The sequence below is a fragment of the Lissotriton helveticus genome, chromosome 8 (assembly GCF_964261635.1).
Source record: "Lissotriton helveticus chromosome 8, aLisHel1.1, whole genome shotgun sequence".
Lineage (NCBI taxonomy): Eukaryota > Metazoa > Chordata > Amphibia > Caudata > Salamandridae > Lissotriton > Lissotriton helveticus.
Window position 1 is genome coordinate 39,515,670 of NC_136069.1, and position 20,352 is coordinate 39,536,021.

Genomic DNA, 20,352 nt, shown 5'->3' on the forward strand with positions numbered 1-20,352 from the left:
GTGTCTGTCTACCTGAAAAGAAATGTAATTTGTCGCCACTTTGATGGTGCCTTGCTTTCCATCACGCAACTTTCAGTGGTTGGCCCAGGCAGAGAGTTTGTGTTTTGCAGTTCAGGCTACTGTGCCCGTGTGATACGGTGGATCCTTGCGACCCCTGGGCTCTGTGTGGCACCTGTAGTGGCCTGGGGTGAGGAGAACACAACATCACCGGTGGTCATGGTGGAAGGCAAGGCGGGGGAAGGGTCGGGGAGGTTTGGGAAGGGCTGCACATGATGTTTTCTTCAGTAACTCCCAGGCATGGTTTCTCTTCCCTCCAGCCAAACCCTTCAGGCCACTGGAACTATAGCTTTGACTGCTGGATGCTGTTGATTTAAAAGTCAACAATTTGTAGGCCTCATCTGCCGTCCTGCCTCCTGTGTGGTTTCCCTATAGTCTGGTCTGATCTCGGCAGTCGAGCACACACTTTAAAAGAGCTAGTCAGCCTGCCCTCAGCTGTCACATGTCCCCTCACGTACCAGCGCCTACAGCAGTGTGACCGCGCAGCAGCGCCAGAAAACAGCCTGCAATGCTGCACTCATGGGAGCACGAGCATCAACAACAGTACACAGATAGTTCACATCTCATGGCCCCTCAGCACAGCCCCAGTATCAATATCCTCTCTCATGGCAGAGTCTCAGCCTGCCATGGCAGGCCCAGGTAAGCCCGGCCGCAGAGCACTGAACTGAGTACAATGGTGGCAATGTCAGAGAGGAGGAGAGTGAGGGGAAAATACGTGTTTGATAGGACAAAATGATTTTGGCTGTGGTTTTGTTGGTCTTTCACCTTCAGATAACTACATATAAAATAACGCCCACTCTTGGCATGAACAGTAAATGTAAGTTCAAATATTGGGTGGGAAATGCACTCTTACATTCTGCAAACTCAAAGGGGTTTGTCAATCTCTCTGCAGTTGTCTTTCTGTGTGTAGTCTGTAAAAAATCTTGATTGGCAGCATATAGAATAGTGGCTTTTCTACATATAGTGCTAAGAGGTCCCATCCTGGGACTGCAAAAGCACTTATGACTTTGCAAGCCATTAATGGTATAAAAGTCTCTAATGATAAGTGTCACTCATTTGACTGTAGAATTTCACAACACTGAACATATGAAAATGTCAGACACAAGCAATCTGAAGCCTTGGCAGCTATGCATAAGCCAGGTGAAAACGTGGAAATGTCACATAGCATACATCTGGCATCTAATGTATATAAACGCTGCATTACTATGCACTGCAGGCTCCGGCTGAAATAAACAGCAGCTCTTGATGCTGAAGTGTATTTTCCATGCAGGGTAAACGTCCCATCCTGGCGAAGTCTTCTTTGGTGACTACAGAGAGGAGAGTGTGAGAGACGGAACAAACTACACACGAAAATATTCTTTCAATTTGGTGTTTGTTGGTTTATTCTCGCTTGTGTTCATTACAGTTTATTTGTCACTTCTCTGCCAGCCTTCAGTTTAGTCCGTTGTCTCTTTCAAAAACGCTAAACCAGCAGTGAGTGACGTCGTTTCCTTTTCTGGGTTAGTCAGAGCAGAGACAGCAGCAGCAGTGAATACAATGGGTTCCAGTCTCTTCGCTCTTCCTCGGCTCCAGCAGCTGTAGGGGCGGAAGGATCCTCGGTCTGCGCGGTGACCTTCACCCTCTGACCCCGGACGTCACCCCCGGCCTCAGATTGTCATCTTCGCCGCCCCAGGCCGAGGGGGAGAGGGCTCTGAGCGGGGGTCTGCGCAGGTAGAGTCTACAGACCCCCCCCACCCCGCTTCAGACAACCAGAACTCTGCACCCCCCCTTCAAGCCATGCTCCCCCCCCGGGCTGAGGACCCTTCACCCCCCCTTCAGGGCATTCCCCCCCAGGCTGATGACCCTTCACCCCCCCCTTCTAGCCATGCCCCCCTCCCCCGGGCTGATGACCCTCCCCCCACCCCCCCCTTCAAGCCATGGCCTCTCCTCAGCAGCCTCTCCCCTCCCCCCTCTCCCCCCCCCACCTCTCCTGTGCAGCCTCTCCCCTCACACCTCTCCTGAGAATCCTCTCCCCTCCCTCCACTCCTGTGCAGCCTCTCCCATCCCTACCTCTCCTGTGCAGCCTCTCCCCTCCCTACCTCTCCTCTGCAGCCTCTCCCCTCCTCCCTCCCCTCCCTACCTCTCCTCTGCAGCCTCTCCCCTCCCCCCTCTCCCTTCCCACCTCTCCTGTGCAGCCTCTTCCCCTCCCACCTCTCCTGTGCAGCCTCTCCCCTTCCCACCTCTCCTGTGCAGCCTCTCCCCTTCCCACCTCTCCTGTGCAGCCTCTCCCCTTCCCACCTCTCCTGTGCAGCCTCTCCCCTCCCTCCTCTCCTGTGCAGCCTCTCCCCCTCCCACCTCTCCTGTGCAGCCTCTCCCCTCCCACCTCTCCTGTGCAGCCTCTCCCCTTCCCACCTCTCCTGTGCAGCCTCGACCCTCCCTCCTCTCCTGTGCAGCCTCTCCCCTTCCCACCTCTCCTGTGCAGCCTCGACCCTCCCTCCTCTCCTGTGCAGCCTCTCGCCCTTCCCAACTCTCCTGTGCAGTCTCTCCCCTCCCACCTCGTTCTCTCACCAGAATATTATCTTGCTTTGTATTGCCTCTGTGCATAGATGTGTTTCGAAAATGGGTGAGAAATAAGAGATTTTAGCCTTGGGTGCCAGTGTTTGAATTGGTGCAAACTGTGTGAGTGAAGGTACTTTTTAAGTGTAAGAACAGATGGAAAAAAAATCCAGACCTCAAACTCAAAAAAGTGGAGTCCCAACACCCCAATGCAGATACTGTGTGAGTGAAGTATAGCTTGTGATGTAATTGTTGTGGTGTTCTATCTGTATGTAGAGTGTGCTCAAACCACCAGAGCAAGTGTGCAGCTTCGTCTGTGCACTAGTGTAGGGAAAAGTGAGAGAGAAGATGCGCTCATGCTTGCAGGTGGATACCAACCAGTTTTGGCTTGGTCGCTCTTGGATGTGAGAATTGGAAGGGCCCAGACATGAGATGATACCACTCTTGGGGCGGGTACATTCTTTCATTATCTACAGCATGGGTGCTCCTATACATTTTAACAGGAGTGACAGTATCTGCATTGGGGTGTTGGGACTCCACTTTTTTGAGTTTGAGGTTTGGATTTTTTTTCCATCTGTTCTTACACTTAAAAAGTACCTTCACTCAGAGCATTATCCGTCATCCAGACAATTATGGGATGACGTTGTGGGTGTGTGGGAATCTCCCTAATTGGGTTTATCTTTTTACGTTCTTGGTTGTCAAAAGAGAGGTGCTACAGAAGTGACCACATCAAGGCCGATGAAACTCAGTGATGGCTTTGCATGAAGCAGTCAGACCCTATGTTACTCAGGCAGTGAGAAACATCTGTTTTGCAGCAGCCCCTCTTCAATGTTTAACTGATGACAGACTGCCCACTTTGACTTTGTTGTGTTGCAGCATTCAAGGCCGTCAGAAACCTCCACTAAATGCTTCAGGCGTCTTAGGGCGACACCTCAGTTAGCATTTTTCACAGTAAATGATGCCACTAGGACTTTCATTGACTAGGTTGGTGTGATGCAGTTGTTCTGAAGTAGTGTAATCAAACACCGCCACCTCCTGGAAGGTTGCAACTTCTTTAATTAATTAATTAACATGTACTGTTTCCATTGTATTTACTGGCCTGGGTGGAAAACGCACACTAAGCAGCCCTGTGCAGTGCTTGTAGGGCTTGTTTATTTCCTATACCGGCTGGGTGTATGTACATGTCTCACAGTAGTACTTTTTGGGGCAGAAATCTCCCCACCCCAGCTAAACCTTCTTTTAGTAGTTGAGAGTTGCATGTTTTATTTGCTTATTTGTTGCATTTCACCCTGTGTTTTTTTGGATTGGATTTGCATGCTATATGGCAGTCCATCGAGCGGGTCAAGACTGGCCAGATGATCTGACGTCTTCGTTATTCAAAGAGGCACCAGGCAGAGGTGTCCTCTATCCCGGCTCATCTCCTCCCTGGCCATGGAACCGCTTGCTTACCATCTTTGCCAGAGGGCCAGATGGGGTCTTCCTGGAGCTGGGTGTCCTTTACATCATATTGCTTTATGCAGATGACTCTATGGTCCATTTACGCGATGTAGAGGCTTTGCTGCCTGACGTTGTGCGGTTGCTAGATAAATTGGGGATGTCTCAGGGCTCCTCATTAACAGACCCAAATGATGCTTTTTTCCCTCTGGTGCAGCGCCCTCTTTCGCTTCGTGTTGACCCTCTGCGGGCCCGTCTCAAGTAGTGTTATGACACTTTTAAATAACTGGGGGCCAGATGTAGGTGGCCCAATACCGGCCGGTAACGGACGAAATTACCGAATTTCGGCCGTTATCGACTGGTATTGGGCATTTGGGAAGTAGGTGGCCTAAATTGCAAATTCGGTAATTTACCGATTCGGTAAAAAAACGAATCGGTAAATTACCGAATTTGCAATGTAGGGAGCACTCAAATGAGTGCTTTTCCCATTTTAGGATTCGTTATTTACCACCAACTATAAGTTGGTGGTGAATAAGGAATACCTTTGAAAATGCAAATCAGCGCATTTTCAAAGGTGCCATGTGGCAGACATACATGCCCTCAGGGCATGTATGTGTGCCACATGTGCACCCATACCCAAAAGAGGGGTGCAACAGGGTGTCAAAGTGACACCCTGCCACCCTTCAATGTTTTCCCCCTTTTACCGAATCGGTATTTACCAATTCGATAATTGCCATTCATTCCTATGGGCCTCCAGGCCCATTGGAATGAATGGCAATTACCGTATCGGTAAATACCGATTCGGTAATTACCGAATCTTACAGATTCGGTAATTTTTAACGAAAAATTACCTACATTCTATTGACCTATTCTTAAATACAGAATCGGTAAAATTCGGTATTTAAGAATAGGTAAATTGAGATTACCTACATCTGGCCCTTTGTGTTCTATTTTATCACTCGGAGAAACACCTCAAGGAGGGCAATCTAGGCAAAGCGATCAGCTCCATCTGCCCGTCCTTGCCCTTTTGGCGGCTGCTGCCTCTATCCCCGCTGGGTCGCATGGCAATATCCAAAAAGTTGATGTTCCCTCGCTTACTGTACTTTTTTACCACACTAGGAGCTTCCTCGAACGACACAGCCTACTGCTCAAGATGTTATAAAGCGAGGGACACAGACCGGTTGCGCTTACCCCCCTAAAGTGTTCACTGACGGAGGGCGGCTAGGCACACCCAAAATTGAGCATTACTAAGCGGTGGCAAAGCTGCTATGGCCCCTAGTCCGGTTATGCATACCCGCAAGTCCTGAACTGGCACTTGTCTATGCAACTCTGGGCACCGTGAGCATCTGTACATGGTTGTCAGACTTGAAATCCCAACTCGTCATGGCAGATGGTTGTGGCCCACTCCTGCTGGTGTGAATTTGTACTCACTTAGGGAGCCCACATCCCATACTTGCTGTCCATTGCAATTTGGGACTTTCCCCAGCTTCACAAAGTGGCGCGACAAATGGATGTTGCCCACCAACAGGAGCAAACCAATACATTAAGTGTATAATGAAATAGGCACACGCTTAAATGCTCCTGTCACTTGACGTTGTCTTGCATAATTAAGAATTTTGTTAGAGAAAATGACAAATTGAAATGTCTATTGTTATATGGATGTTTTTGTTTTGACTTGTGAATATATAATTTTTTCGTATTTGTTTGTGTTGTATAAAGTGTGTATATATATGTGTAAGAAGTGATTTAAGTGTTTGTAAATATGTATCATTTTTCTGCCTAAAAGGAAATATATGAAATTTTGTCAAAATAATAGAAATGACTGGTATAAATAAAAGTACCTGACCAGATTTAATGAGGTTTCATTTGGTCCCAATAGAAATAATAGATGTATTGTAAATAAGGAGGATGTGGGCATTTTTGTTGTGTATTAGTAATTACAAGGGTCCAGCCTACCCCCCGTTTCGCTTAAGGACCTAACTCCTTCATGAAAAAAGACCCCTGGAGATAAGCGCAAGTCGAACGGATGGGGAATTGTACGCTTGGGGCTCCATGATGTCCTTTTAGGGCGCTATGGACACCTATGGCTTAGAAGCTGGCCAGTTCTTAACCTTCCACACGATACAAAATGCACTACGTACTGCATGGGGTGGCGGCAACATGGAACCTCCTTTGTCTGCCATGCTACACATAATCTTGACTGCAGATAACTCGCACCAAGCGGTCACCACCCTCTACATCTCTCTCAACTCCACCCCGCCAGACTACTCTGCGGGATCACACACCAGATGAAGCACTGTACTATCACACCTCCTAATGAACAAATTCTGGTCCGCATCCTACAAATGGTGATGGACATATCCTGCAATCCTACATTTCGCTTCACACAATTCAGCGATGTAGACCAAGCCCACCTCTCTTCCCGGCACATCAAGCGTATGTATATGTATCTGCCCCTCTTCCCCTGAATGCCCCCGCTGCAAACAATCGGACGCCTGATTCTACCACATGGTTTGGGATTGCCCGATGCTACATTCTGTATGGTAGACAGTCACTGCCATGGTGGCTGCACTGTCTGAACACGCTCTTGAGTCCACACCTGGATCCTGCCTATTAGGATTATGCACCCATGCAAAAGGTGACGACACCTCCACAAGTTCATAGAGCTCGCTTCTTTGCCTGATAACCATGGCATGGAAGTCGCCCACTACCTCTGATCTCCAGCACTGGCTGCCTGCACTACTGGCATGGATCCAGGCAGAGGCCACCACTCTGCTTCTTCCCTGCTCGTGGGAGGGACACAAGGACCATCAGTGAACACTGAGACATCTTCTTACTTCAGGTAGATGTCAAAAACCATACGTGCCCGTAAACCATTCCACTCCATCACACTTTTTACCCCACACCTGCACAACCACAGACGGACTTCTCGCTTTGAGCAGCGCAGTTGCATCTCCCTCCCGGCACATGACTCGTCAGCCACCATGACCATTACTGCAAGGTCCCTTTGGGACTCGAGCGCACAAAGAAGACGAAATCTGGCTTTCCAGGCCTTAGGGTCGAAGATTGTCAGCAGGAGAGAAGCTTTTATACTCCTATGTTGGTTCTCCTTCTCCAAGTCTTTCCTCTCTATCGCTCTTTCTGTCTTCTAATTTGTTTTCAGTCTTTCTTCTCTTTCTACATTATCCTCTGTTCTTCTTCTGCCGGTGCTTTTCCACTCACGGTATGCTGAGGGCATCATTGGGATTCCTCCTCATTAAGCAAGTAATCCCATCCACGGCAGGGTTGGCGGTAGCTTATTTTTTTCCTAATGACCAAAGCTGCTAAATCATAAATTGTTAGCTCTCTGTAACCAAAAATACAACACTGTACTTCACTATCCACGCTACTGGCAAGACATAATAAAACCCAAAATTCATATTGAAACCACACTTTACATCAACAAGATGCTTAATGTACAAAGTAAAACTTGAGGTGCACTTATACTTCTTTTATAAGCGACAGTCCTGTCTTACCACTAGTTCTGGTCTCTTAAATAACACGTACACTCCGTCAGCCAGGCTGCAGAATGTTTGGTGCGGGGCTTCGCTTTAACTCTGGCAGTGCCAGGTCTACCAGGATTGTCAGCTGGGGGTCTTTTGTCTTTATGTGGATTCTGTGCTCGGACTGCTCCATCAGGCTGATTGTATCTGGAAGCCAAATTAGTTTCCCCAAAAATTCTGAATCTTACTTTGAACTAGTTGCTATCATAGGTATCTCATACACTCCCCAACCCACTACAACATTCCCAAAAGAATCCAGTGAGGAGCTCCAGTGTCCAAAGTCTGTGCACCCCAATAATTGGCCTTTTACAGGATTTTGGACCTGAAAGCAATTGTTCATGCAGGCTGTGAGACGGTGTTGCATCGGACTATTCTTGACAATGGTGACAAATGGAACTATAGACATGTAGCTTTATATCAGAAGGGTGACTCTAGCATGAGCTGATCTAGGCCTCCCCACGGACGCACATGTGTGTGTGCGCCTGTGCGTGTATGAAAGACTATGTTCACATTTGTGTGTGCTTGTGCAGGTCTGTACGTGTGATGGTGTTGACATGTATTTGGGTGTTTTTGTTTTAGAGCATGTGATTCTATGTGTGCTTGTGTTTGTGCATTCAGATGTTTCTGTATGTGTGCTTATGTCTGAGCATGTGATGGTGTGTTTATGTATTTGAGTGTTATGTATTAGAGCATGGAATTGTATGTGTGCTTGTGCGTGTGGATGTTTCTGTATGTTATATTTGTTATATTATTTGTTATATGCGGTTTTGTAGCACGCTCAATTACTACATGAGTATCCTGGCGCGGGTTGAGAGATGCTAGAGGCCATACAGAAGAAAAAACTTTAGAATGCAAGTTTAAACAAATGAGTTATTAATGCTTTTTTAAAAAGACCGAAGTTCGGATTAGACCGAAGAATCAAAGGCAGAGCATTCCACAAAGTGGTGGCTTTAACAGCAATTGACTGGCCCCCAAGCCGAGAGCGCTGGAACTGAGGAACCGCCAGTAAATACTGAGAGGCGGAGCGCAGAGGCCGATTGGGAAGATAGGAAGTAAAATGTTTCCTCAGATAAGCTGGACTTGGCCGTAAATGGCTTTATGTGCAAAAGTGAGTGTCTTAAAGATAATGCGCTGTGACACTGGGAGCCAATGCAGGCTACGCAAGTGGAGTCGAACGCTCGTTCGCCTGGAGATTTTGAATAAAAGCCGGGCTGTCGCATTTTGAATTATCTGCAGGCGACCAACCAAATAGGCCGGAGAGCCGATCAACAAGGCATTGGCGTAATCGAGGCGCGAGAGAATCAGTGCTCTCGCCACTGTCTCTCTCGCCGAATTATGAAGAAAGGAAAAAAAAATTCGCAGAGCCTTGAGGGTGCCAAAGCACCCGCAGGTCAGCTTCTTAATGTGGGCCTCAAACGAGAGATCTTCTCCAAACCATACTCCCAGATTCTTGGCTGGGATGTTCACAGAGCTGGGGAGTGGAAAACCAGCCGGCCATAGCAATTCTCTGAACCGAGGAGGAAACTGACCATAAAGAGGAATTTCAGTTTTGTCCTCATTGCACTTCAGCTGGGCGGAGGCCAACCAGTTGAAAACAGAGGACAGACAGGCCTGAATCCTACCCGTGTCCAGGTCATCACCAGGCCAAGTGAACAGCAGCTGTGTGTCATTGGCATAGGCGATTATTTTTGCTCCCAGTTGTTCAGCCAAAGTGATCAGGGGGGTCAGATAAACATTAAATAACAGCGGGCTCAGAGTTGACCCCTGAGGCACCCCCGTTAAAAGAGGTTTGGCTGAAGATGAAAAAGGGGGTAGCCATACCTGCTGGGACCGAGATGCAAAGCCACTCAAAGGTCAAGCCTGTGACACCAATGGCTGCCAGACGTGACAATAGCAGCTGATGGGGAACCGTATCGAACGCAGCAGAGAGGTCCAATAATATTAGAGCCGCTCTGCCGCCATTGTCCAAACAGTCCCTAATGGCCTCGGAAACTTCCACTAGAGCCGATTCCGTGCTATGAGCGGGACGGAATCCGGACTGGGCAGGTTGGAGAGCCTGAGATGTTTCAACAAAAGCATTTAGTTGCCGAAAGGCCATTTTTTCACAAACCTTGGCCATCGCTGGTAAAAGTGAGATTGGACGATAGTTAGCTGGTAGCGATGGATCTAGGCCAACCTTTTTTAGCAGAGGCAGGAGTTTGGCCTGCTTCCAGTCAACCGGAACAGTAGCTGATCTGAAGGATAGACTGATGATTTGAGTAATATCCTGACTGACCACCTCTGCCATCCCCCCCAAGAACCCGAGCTGGACAAGGGTCGGTGGGTGAGCCTGATTTCAGGGATTTAACAACCGCTAATGTGTCATCCTCAGAGGGCGAAATAAACTCCTCAAAAAAGAAAGTCCTGGAAGATGACAAAGAGAGATGCACAGGGTCTAAGGGACTCTCACTGAGACATGTGGTCCGCAGACTGGCCTGAATCCTGGCTATCTTTTGTTCGAAGAACGTGGACAAGCTCTCACACCAGGCTACAGAGGGTGACACTGTAGGTTGCTCGGCACAAGGGGAGAGGAAACTATTAACAATAGAAAAAATTTCCCTGCTGTTGTTGTTGGCCTTAGTAATCCTATCCACAAAGTACCCACTCTTAGCAGTTCTAATACGGGCATAGTAATCCCTCTGGGCTTCCTGCAAGGCTTCTTTGGCAATGGGGCAGTAGGAGTGACGCTAGCGCCTTTCAAGTTTTTTACAGGCGAGCTTCATCACTCTCAGGGCAGGGGAAAACCAGGGTTTGGACAGGGATGAGCGGGTTTTAGGTCTAACAGTCCCTTTAGAGGACGATTCCACTCCCGTCGAGATCCAGGAATTAAAAGTCCGCAACGTGTTGGAAAAGTCATTATCAAGCACAGGACGACTATTACACAGGGTGACAGACAGAGAACGCAGATTGATCTTCTGGGGGCACAAAGAAATCTTAACATTAGAGGGTAGTTTATCGGCTGACCACGAAAATCTGATTAGCCGGTGGTCAGACCACGTAAGAATTTCAGGGGCGCCCACAGTAAGAGGGAAATTCGAACAGATTAAATCGAGCGTATATCCTCCTGAGTGAGTTAGAAGGGTAACCCATTGGGTGAGTTGCGCCAGACTAAGAGACTCCAACAGATTTTTGGAATCTGATAGCTCAGACACCTCAATATGGAAGTTAAAGTCACCCAAGAGAAGGAATCTGGGGAACCTCAAAGCGTGGGGCACAATCACATCAGACAGAGCCTTAAGAAAAGGTCCAGTGGGCCCAGGGGGTCGATAAATCAGTGTTCCTCCCAACGTAAAATGGGGTGAAAGGGTGAGGGAGAAGTTCAAGACTTCGCCATCTCCCAGCTCATCAGGGCAATCAGCATGCAAAACCCAAGAATCTTTAAAAACAATCGCCAGCCCCCCCCCTCTTCCCCGTATCCAATCCCTTCTGAGTATTTTGAACCCTCTAGGGATAGCGAGTTCAATGTCGGGGGCACTGGAGGCATTTAGCCAAGTTTCTGTAATAAACAGAATATCCAAGAGACCTTCGGATAGCAATTAAAAAATATCGGCAGCATGTCTGCCCATGGACCGAGCATTAATAAGAGCCGCAGAGATTGGTTGGGGATGACTCATATAGTGAGTGGGGTCCTCAGCGTTCGAGCGCAGCTAAAGCCACGCACAGAACAAGGGCTAAAACTAGATAAGAGTTGCTCTCGGGTGTAAAATATACCAACATCAATCGAGGTAATAGGAACTTGGGCGACATGGTCTGCGCCAGGCGCGCCCGAAGCGTGGATGGGCGCAGACGGGCAGACCTTTGGCTTACCTTCGGCGCGCCAGCGGCGCGCGACCGCTGCGCGCTCGAAAGAGCATGCTCAATTTATGGCTGAACCTCCCTCCCCCAGCTAGAACGCTGCCACTGGTTCAGCCGGGGTCCGGGACTACATGTAAGATGGCCTCCCGCCCTCCACTCAATCGGCACACCAGCCGCGGTGGAACGGGGTAGGAAAGGCACACCTCACCACCAAACAGTAAGCCCAAGTAAGTCAGTCACCCCCAAAATTAGTTTAAGTGAGCAGAATAGTCACAGAAGGAAAATAGGCAGGCTAAGCAGCGCGAAACTTGAGCACAAATACATTTGTAAAATTGTTATTTTTAAAACAGTAAAACATTCAAAGAAGATGTATGGCCATAGAGCATAAAGCGGGACCGTATGGGAGCTGCCACCACCCACACTAACCGCTAAGATCTTTCACTGGAGCTCAATTTATGGCTGAACCTCCCTCCCCCAGCTAGAACGCTGCCACTGGTTCAGCCGGAGTCCGGGACTACACATAAGATGGCCGCACGCCCTCCACTCAATCGGCACACCAGCCGCGGTGGAACGGGGCAGGGAAGGCGCACCTCGCCACCAAACAGTAAGCCCAAGTAAGTCAGTCACCCCCAATAAGTGAGCAGAATAGTCACAGAAGGAAAATAGGCAGGCTAAGCAGCGCGAAACTCGAGCACAAATAAATTCGTAAAATTGTTATTTTTAAAACAGTAAAACATTCAAAGAAGAAGTATGGCCATAGAGCATAAAGCGGGACCGTATGGGAGCTGCCACCACCCACACTAACCGCCAAGATCTTTCACTGGAGCTCAATTTATGGCTGAACCTCCCTCCCCAGCTAGAACGCTGCCACTGCTTCAGCCGGGGTCCGGGACTACACGTAAGATGGCCGCCCGCTCTCCACTCAATCGGCACACCAGCCGCCGTGGAACGGGGCAGGGAAGGTGCACCTCACCACCAAACAGTAAGCCCAAGTAAGTCAGTCACCCCCAAAATGAGTTTAAGTGAGCAGAATAGTCACAGAAGGAAAATAGGCAGGCTAAGCAGCGCGAAACTCGAGCACAAATAAATTCGTAAAATTGTTAGTTTTAAAACAGTAAAACATTTAAAGAAGAAGTATGGCCAAAGAGCATAAAGCAGGACCGTATGGGAGCTGCCACCACCCACACTAACCGTGTATGAGAATGTGTGCTTGTGCATGTCTGTGTGTGTGATGGTGTGTGTGTGTGTGCATGTATTTGTGTGTACGTCCTTGGGTATTTTTGTTACGGAGCATGTGATTGTATGTGTGCTTGTGTTTTTTTGTTTATAGTTTCTGTATGTGCGTGTCTGCGTGTATATGAGATTGAGCGCATTTTTGTGTGCTTGTGCATGTCTGTGCTTGTGATGGTGTTTGTGTATGCATGTATTTGATTGTTTTTGTATTAGAGCATGGGATTTTTTGTGTGCTTGTGTTCTTGGATGTTTCTGGCTATGTGCTTGTCTGTGTGCGTCAGTGCGCATATGAGAGTGTGTCCTCACATTGGTGTGTGCTTGTGCATGTTTGTGCGTGTTATCGTGTGTGCACGCTGGATTTGTAATTGTCTGTCGGCCGCTGTCCTGGATATTGACTTTAACTGCCTGATGCCTAACTTTAGGAAGGCCACCAATGTACAGTACAGTCCCCTGCCTGGCCCCAAGATGGCTTCCTTAGTGGTCCCCTACACGTTGTTTTACTTCCCTGGGATAACAATTGGACATTGACCAGACCTTGAACCTATCCCCTAACCTGCCTACACATCAGGACTTGGAACCTGCGGAACCTACCCCAGACTGTGGAGACCTAGCGATTTTGCTGATGCCCGGTGGAGCTACCATATAGCTAAAGCGAAGATGGGTTGTGGACTCCCCCTCCCTGCTGTCACCTACCCAGCCGGACCATGGGCGGTTTTTTCCCTTGTCTCTACGTTCTATCTTCCTCCTACCCCTTTACCCTATCCCCTTACCCTTCCTGTTCCATTTACATTGTCCCCTATGTGCTTTAAATGCTTTTCTTGATACTTATGTAACTTTTAACTGATGTAATTTGCAACATTCTTGTCCCTCATGTAAAGCGCTCTGATTCCATCGGGTCTAGCCAGCACTATATAATAACTCATTAATTAAATTTGTTCACATTTAGTACTCTTTCTCCCTTTGTCTACCTCCCTAGCTCCTAGCTCCTATCCACTCTCCCCTGAATCTCTCACCTTGCTTGCTAGTCTGCCTAGCCCCCTGTCCTTTGTGCCCTTTGACTAAGCACTCCTTCTCTCCTTGTTGGGGAAAGATCCAATGTTTATACTCTGGAGTCTCAGCGTACCCGCTGAGAGAGTCCACTGTGCCAAGGGAGCCACTCACAGCTAAGGTATGGTATGGCACCCCTTGCCAAAGCACTCTCTCTCCCCTTTTTGGGGAAGGATCCAGTATGTAGGCCTTGGAGTCTCAGAGACCCCTCTTCGAGACTCCACTGCGTAAAGGGAGCCTCCCGCAACAGAGCTAGGGAAGTGATACCACTTCCCCTGGGATCATAGCTTACTGTACTTTGGACGTTGCTTTGACTCGTCTACCGGTTTGTGTCCCCGTCGCCCTTCCCGTCCTCTTTCCATGCGATGTCCTTCACCCTCCCCTCCTCTTTCCCGCCTTCATTACCTGTCTACTTCCCCAGCTCCTTCCCCCTCATCTGACTCTTTCTCCTTGCCTGCTTTTCCCCTTGTATTTGTGCTTATTGTTTGTCTCGACCTTACAAGTAACTATGTTGCCATGCTCTAATAACTGTGTAACCTTTGTAACGATGTAACCTGTAACTATGATCTGATGCTCATGTAAAGCGCTCTGATACCTCCGGGTCTAGCCAGCGCTATATAAAACCTTAAAAATAAATAAATAAATAAAAAATTGCCAGAGAAAAGAAGCTTTTGGAAAGCCAGTGGGGTCTCTCATTTGGAACCCACTGGCTTTTTCAGTTCCTTTTGGTGATGCTGTACAGCAGTTGCTGTGCAGCATGGCCAAAACAAAAGTCATTTTTCGGCGCACATATGTGCGATGACAAGTGCAAATGAAAGCTTCATTGCTTGCTTGCTTGTCGTTACATGCCTGCTAAGTGATACCGGAGAATTTTTTTTCACCTATCCTAGGTGCCTCAAGAAATGGAAATAATAAAAAAGTATAACTAAAAAATTATTTTACTAGGCAAGGGCTTCAGCAGCAGTTCGCTGCCCGGTTCTAGCCACACATGTTTTTTCTTTTCAGGATTGCAACCAAGGAGCATGTGAGAAGGAAGCAACAGAGAGTGCATGTGGAGAGGAGAAGCAGAGAATGAGGGAAAGCAACACGAGTGGGGAGAAGTACAAGCGTCAGAAAGCAACAAGGAGCATAGAGTTTAGGGTAGTTTTGTTGGGTGGAGAAACACAACAGCACAGTTAGTCCCTAAAAGTGAGCAGTGGAGGGATAGAAGCCACACAATCAGAGAAATGGAGAAAAGACTATGATCCAGGGGAGGGACAAATTCAAGATGGACAATCTGGAACAAGGAAAGCAAGGAAAATGTGGCTAGCAATTGAGTCACAATTAAGACACCCCTTGGTAAACAGCGAGTGGGATATAAGCCCAGGGAAATTCGTGGTAAGCCCGAAATAGTTCTTCTTGCAAAGCCCACAATAGTTCTTCTCTGCTTGACCTAAAAACACAGCCCACCACTTAAAATCCTTTTTTTTCAACTTTATTAACAACACATAAATAATGTAAAATTGCATTTCTATCAACATGTTAACAGACAATTTGCATTTTAATCTAACCTTATAAACAGAGTTTTTGATTCAAGCTACATTTTTTAGCACATGCAACAGATTACCTTCATACAAGAGGCATGCATAAAATAAAATGTGTACCTCCAAACACACCTAAAATAGTTTGCAGAGCTGTTCTAGTTGTCATAGATAAGCTTAACATATATTGTGATTAAATTGTGTACAGTTTTGGAATCATCTGTTATAATTTACCCTTTTTCAATTCATGCTGCTTTTGTTTCACAAAGTGCATGGATTATTGAATACATATTTTAAATGCTTTCGAAGTCTATCCCTCTGCAGCTATTGTGCAAATAACATAAACAGTATAAGCACGTTATAATCTGTAGCACTTTTTTTTTAAAGCTTTGCGGATGGGATTTTCACAATTTTTTCATGCAGTATTTTATCACAGGGATGTGTGAAGCTCACTACTCACCCGCGAGGGTCCCTAAGCACTGGGGGAGGGGTGGACGAGCAGCTACGTCTCATTCGAAGAGCCAGGTCATGAGGTTCTCCGTGAAAGCCTGCAGTGTGTCTCGTCGGGAGTAAAAGAAATAGAGTCCTGATCGCTAGAAATATTGCTAATCAGTACCAATTTCTCTTATTTTGCTCATCTGTGTCGATACTTAGGTGTAGCAGTATTTGATGTTCACTCAGTCATTACATCAAGCTGCGACTATTCCAATGTAATTTTCCTTGAGGCACAGTTGGAGCTGATTATTACAAAAAGAGCAATTGATGAACAGAATGTTAATCATTCACCCCAGTACAGAGATCTGGACCCAAGCCTATCGCGTTTTTGCTCCCCATGCCATTCCAGTTTAAACTAAGCCATATGCTAATGAGGAGTGATACCACAAAATTGGTCCCAGAATGCTTGTTTCTGGTCCAGGGAGGACCTGGCCTGGCAGTTTGGGTTGGAATGTTCCCATAAGGAGCAGGGTCAAGACTGATTTTCATATGTCCAGTGTCTAAACTGGGGTGGCCTAGGGAGCAAAAGAATGATGGATTGAACCTAGATCTCTTGGCTGGGGTGAGTGGTTGAAAAGTTTCAGCACCCAGTCCATCATCTTGTGTTTGCTGTGTTTGGCGTAAGTGGCCAAGGATATACCCCAATGTGGGTCCCTTGCTTGTTGTGCCACTGGATTCGAGTTAGCCTGGCTGATGAGGGGTGTTACCCCAATACCAGTCCCAGGATGCTTGTTTCTGGTACATTTAGGACCTGGCCTGGCAGTTCGGGCTGGACTTTTTCCATGAGGATCAGGGTCAACTCTGATTTGCTTATTGCTGAATCTGAAATGGGTTGGGGAATTGAGCAAAAGAACGATGATGGATTCAACCAAGATCTGTGACTGGGGGTGAGTGTCTGAAATGTTTCAGCACTCCGTCCATCATCTCCTTGTGTTTGCTTCACACAGAACACACCCATTCCATTAGCTGTTAAGAATTACATTGGGTTAATTAGGGAAGTTTGGGATGTAGGGCACTCCAAAATCACATTTTAAACATTGACTTGGTCAGTATACAATGGAGGGATTGCATTAACCAACATTAAACATATTAGTGGGTGGCCCATATTGCTCTAATAAATGCCTGTACATATCACCTAGGGAGGAACTGGCTATTTGTTTGGAGAGGGCAATGATGGCGAAACTTACTTCTGATTGATACATTTACTTGCAGATTCCTCACCTTTTTAATATCCGAGGCACAAGACTGAATCCGTAACCTTTTCTCCAATAGCTCTGCCACTCTGCCAGGGGGCGTAGTTCCAAGTCGGCTCCGCACACAGCACCACATGACGTCAGTGGAGCCACAAAGTACCCCTGTCTGCGCGCTGACGTCACTTCCCTGAATAACTCTCCTCAGAGTAAAAGGAACTCTTTCATTCAACAATTTCTCATTCTGATGATTCTTTTAGGTGCAATTGTTTTCCATGTGTCCCAAATGAAGCGATCCAGATTCAAACCATGCTGGGTCTTTGATGGGCAAATTAACAAATTAGCAAATTCCTGACCCTCATGAAATCTGCCTCTGGTTCCTGGTTTTGGACTATGATGTAGACAGGTGCAAATCCCGTCAGAAGATGCATCCCAAGGCTCTGAAAGAAAGAAAAGTCAACGCGTTTATGGCCAGAGCTCAGGAAAAAAAGGTTGTAGGAAGTTGTGTCCCAGATCAAGATTACATCCTCAAAATCATCCCAGAGAAAACATAAAAAGAAGAGAAGGCATGGATCAAGACTAAGATGAACAAAAGCAGGTCACCTTCCCCGAAACTGCCACCTGCACCTCCACCATTGTCTGACGTTGAATACCCTCCGGAAGATTAAGACACATCAGAACCGACTCCCTTTGACCCAGCACCAGTGGCACAAAAGGAACCAACGACCGCTGTGCATCCATTTTCACCTGTGGTGCTGTCTCCAAGGCCCCAGTCAAGAACCCAGTATCCTAAATTTGAGAATTCTTGGATAGATCCTTCAAACTTTCCGACCACCATGTTAAGTGTATTTATTAAAGATCACTGGTGTGCCACTTGACCGGTTGTATGACGGAACCCCGCATGCATTTACCACGCATGCCTTTACAACGCAGTCACTATCCTGACTGTGACTTTACCACACGTTCCTTTACCACACAAGTCATTACAATAACTTGCCTTAGGGGGGTGGTAGACTTATAATCCAACAACGCGCCCCCCTAAAGTAAGTCGTGCACTGTAGGGCTCTTGTGTCTGGTGAACTGGTTGCTCAGGATGCTGAATGCGTAAGATTGAATGGTGTCCGTCGATCTGCAGGATGCCTATTCCCACATCCCTATCCTCAGGTCAGACAGGAAGTATCGCCGCTTCACTGCAGGATCAGAGCACTACTGTTTGTCTTCACTTCTGCAGCATGAGTTTTCACGAAGGTTATGGCAGTTGGTTGCATCTCCCTCGGAAGTAAAGGAATTTATACATTCCCTAACCTGGACTACTGGCTAATCAAAGCCAAGACTCCAGATTTGCTGATTCCCGACGTACAGAAACAACTCCCACTTTTGTACGAACTCTGCTTTTAGGTCAACAAAGTCTCACCTTGTGCCCTCTCAGCACATACTATTCTTGGGGCAGTATTGGATACCACATGGAGTCGAACCTTCCCTCCACCTCACGACGTTTAGGCTATGATTCCAATGTTTCTGAATGGAGCGATCATTCCAGTTCTGATCATCTGGTTAGTTCTGCTATCCTCCTGCATTCTTTTGGTCACGCATGCATGCTGACACGCGAGCTCTTGATTGGTGCCCTCACAGGCAGTGATTTCAATATGTTGAAGATATGTAGGCATGCATAACAATCTCAAGCAACACCGCAGTGCATCTGCAATGTTGGGGCATAAATGTCAACCTGCATCAAGGAAAACAGTTTCATCCTCTTTATCACGTATGCCTCTACCTTCTCATCTGGAGGAACAGGAGACCAGAATGCAATCAGTTGGAATTTCAGGCAATATATCTTCCCTTCCGTTCCCTCCTGGCCCTTATCTTGATGCACAAAACAACAGCAATGTGGTAAACCAGCAAACGGGGGGAGTGGGGTCATCTCTTCTCGGCGGAAGCTCTGCGACTTTTATCCTGGGATCAAGATCATGATAGTTGTGTAGTAGCGAATCCCCTGGCCGGAGTTCTCAATGTAGGAGTAGACCGCCTCAGTCAAAGTCATCTGGCAGAACACACGTGGCGTCTTCACCCAGAGGTGATCCAGGGCATCTTTCAGTTACGAAGGACTCCTCTTGTGGATATGTATGTTTTTATTACATGGAATGTCATGATCCAGTTGTGTATGTATGTTGAGAAAATGCTGTCTAGATTATTGAGACTGGGACCTGGCTATTCTCTTCTTTGTTTGCGGCTTCCCCCTCACAACCCTGCCTAATGTGTTTTGTGTTGTTTGCACACCCGGCCCTCTAAGCTCCTCAAGAGCTTCTCCTCTTTCCCCATCCCACTAGGCCCCCATCCCTTCTCCCCCTACGTTACAATACGACTCCATGTCTTCAAACACACTATGATCCAGCCTTGGACTTTCCTTTTACTTATCTCTTTTTCCACAATGTGGGTTCAGCTGAAAGCAACCAAGACTACAACTCTTAGAATGTCAGAGATGAAGAATGGTATCCAGTTTAGGACCATCCATGTGAGTGAACCAGATGCGATTGTTGAGGGTGTCGAGGTTTGACAGCTAGCTTCAGTTGTTGAATCATTCTTGTCACACATAGTTTCCAGTCCTTGTAGGATGTATAGATTGAGGTAGGTTAGTATAGTCTTGGTCATTGCATCTGGTAAGGCACACTTAACTGTTCCGTTGTTGCAAGTTGTATGCAGATCAGAAGGAAGGAGCAAGCTCAATTAACAGGAAAGTATGCCTATTGTTATTGAATAGAGATTACAGATTATACAGTATCCCTTGTAGTTACACGATTTATATCATCATTTTGCTTAGTTTTCTTCCACTGTTTAGGCCTCATCTACTCGCTGTATTTATGTATACGATGTAATACTCTGTGGTTCCAATCTAGTATGTCTCCAGTGTGGCTTGGATGAAATGTATTGCTATGGGGCTAAACATTTGAATGTTTTTAATGAGCAGGATTGTGGATTTCAGAGGACGTAGGCAGTATATTGTACATAAATCTGTGTTTGGTCATGAATGAATGAAATCTGTAAGAACGTTCTCTTATCTATGTAAAGTGCTTTATTATGACCTCAAAACGGTGCATCACATTAACCTGAAGGCTAATAAGGCTTTGCCCCATCCGGCAGTGGAAGGTTTAAGTTCCTTTTATAAATCAAGTGATAGGCACTTGAAGCATTGAATTCACACCTTTAAGGTAAACATTCTTGTCATACTGCTCTATGTAGTAGAATATATACCATGTGGATCATATGTATGTGTTTTTTTAGCGCAAGCAAAAGGGTAAATATTGCACAAGTTTTGTTCTGTAGTGTAGTTCCTATATTGCCAATAGGCTCTGCGCATTGGAATAATATCTTCAATAGTATAGACGTAGGACAGAGGTTAACTAGGTCTTCTACTGTCGATATTAGACTTAAGTTTTGTGTGCCAGCTAGCTCAGAGTTCACTAGAAA

At 46.9% G+C, this 20,352-nt stretch overlaps 1 protein-coding gene across 1 annotated transcript in view; it reads left to right on the forward strand.

The window, feature by feature from the left end:
* Window positions 1–1,633: 1,633 nt before the first annotated feature.
* Window positions 1,634–20,352, forward strand: part of LOC144772301 (uncharacterized) — a 42,228-nt gene continuing 23,509 nt past the window's right edge. The window contains exon 1 of the mRNA XM_078656528.1: window positions 1,634–1,767. The gene's annotated coding sequence lies outside the window, so the exon portion shown is untranslated. The remainder of the gene's footprint in view (window positions 1,768–20,352) is intronic.